This window comes from Silurus aristotelis (assembly GCF_946808225.1).
Source record: "Silurus aristotelis genome assembly, chromosome: 15".
NCBI lineage: Eukaryota > Metazoa > Chordata > Actinopteri > Siluriformes > Siluridae > Silurus > Silurus aristotelis.
In genome coordinates, this window is record NC_139588.1 from 4,696,545 (window position 1) to 4,698,555 (window position 2,011).

Consider the following 2,011-nt stretch of genomic DNA (forward strand, 5'->3'; position numbering starts at 1 on the left):
AGCCTTCACTGGTGAGGTGATTGAGCTCTCCGCCTTTCATCCTCCTCCTTTTTCCTCTGCGGAGGACCAGGGGTTGAATGCTTTGTACCCTGTGCGTGCCTTACAAGTTTACTTGGACAGTACAAACTCTTTTCAAAGGAACGACCAGCTCTTCATCTCTTGGGCCCCGCCGAAAACACGGAGAACCCCATCTCTAAGCAACGCCTCTTTTGTTGGCTGGTAGTGGCCTTCTCCTTAGCGTATGAATCGAGAGGCGTGCAGCCTCCTGGCGGTCTTGGGGTGGGCTCTTCGTAGCCACGTGCTACTAGGCCTGCACTCCTTTCAACTCCGTCTGCCTGGCCTAGTTATGTATGTTTCAGGCATATAGTTCCCCTTTTTCTTGAGACCCAGGTTGGTCCATTCACATGTCTATGGACATGTTCTCTTTCCTACAGGCGGCCTGCTTGTTGGTCATCACCAGGGTTGTAACATGTGTGTTACCACATGTCGTGTTTCTTTACATGGCTGGGTTTTTTATCCCAAGCAGTATATTAAGTCTGCCGCTTTGTGACTTGCCGTGCACCACCTGTTTGGCCATCCTCTGGCTTACGGGGCCTCGCTGTGAGTGTATAGGGCAACCGGGGAGTTGTCTATATCACCCATAGGTGGATCTCGAACACGAGATGGTGAAAGAGAACAATAGGTTACTTTCGTAACCCCGGTTCTCTGAAACATCGAGTGGAGAGATTCACCAAGTTTGCCCCGCTTGCTGCACGAGAAGCGAATTGCTCACTGAGGAGAGGGATTCTCAAGTCTGTCAAGCCAGACTTGGTGCAATTGGATGCTTCTGCAGAGGTCAGGTACGGATGTCCTTCCCATAGGTGGATCTCTCCACTCGATGTTTCAGAGAATCGGGTTTACGAAAGTAACCTATTGTTATCATAGCGAGAGATTTGAGCTGGCTGTTAACCTCTTTGAAAGCTAGGACTAATTTTGGATGAGCTACTTGTATCGGTTATTTTATGTTTAGGTGTTTGATTGTTGTGTATATTATTTGCTGTCCTATTTTGCAATACATTTTTGTACTTTAAACCATCTGAAGGGTTTTGTTTTTGGGCCTGTGCTCTAAAAAGGTTTTTTTCTCCTTCAGATTCGTTTTGAAGTGGTTGCGTAGTGCTACACTATGTTTCCACGTGGACGGTTAACGAGGTGATGCAAGAAAAAATTGATCACTTCTAATTTCCATACGGATTACATTATCAGAGAATTTCAGTGGTTTATTTGAAATAAGACATTTCGACTTTCTATTTATATATTTATGAAATTAGACATTTCGAGCTTTCTATTTATATATTTATGAAATTAGACATTTCGAGCTTTTTATTTATATATTTATATATTTGAAGTATTCACTGAGATTCAGGTTTTTGTGAAAAGAGATGGCAGAGAGTTCGCCTGTCTGTTTTCTTTATTTTACAAAAGCACAGCATTTTATGTGTACACGAATAAAATTAGACCCTTTACAGATTTAAATGATGTATTGCTCTTATCTATACAAAAAAAAACAGTGTAATTTTTTATTAATTTAATAAATGTTTGTTGTATCATGAAGAAAAAAATTCCACAAAACGCGCCGGCGCATCATGGTGAATTTCAGTGCTGATTTGACACTTGCCGCATCAGTAAAACAAATGTTTAATGATTACAATTATTTTTGGCGGAGTTTATTTATTGTATATCTGAATAAAGAAAGGACGTCGTGAATAAACGTATGTTGCGCTAAAGGTTTTAATTTCATCTCATTTTTATTTATTTATATTTCTAATAAAAAATGTTAAAACAGAAATGCACACTGCATTAATTGCACGTTAATAAAAATTTGTGCCGTTAAAATCAATTTGCGTTTGAAGTTCGACATCCCTATTATTACTACAAAAAAAAATTCACATTTTGTTACATAATGAATGTATCCAGGCTGAACATCCACCATATAGAACATAAGCAGAGAAAAGATGATGATGATCAGGTGATC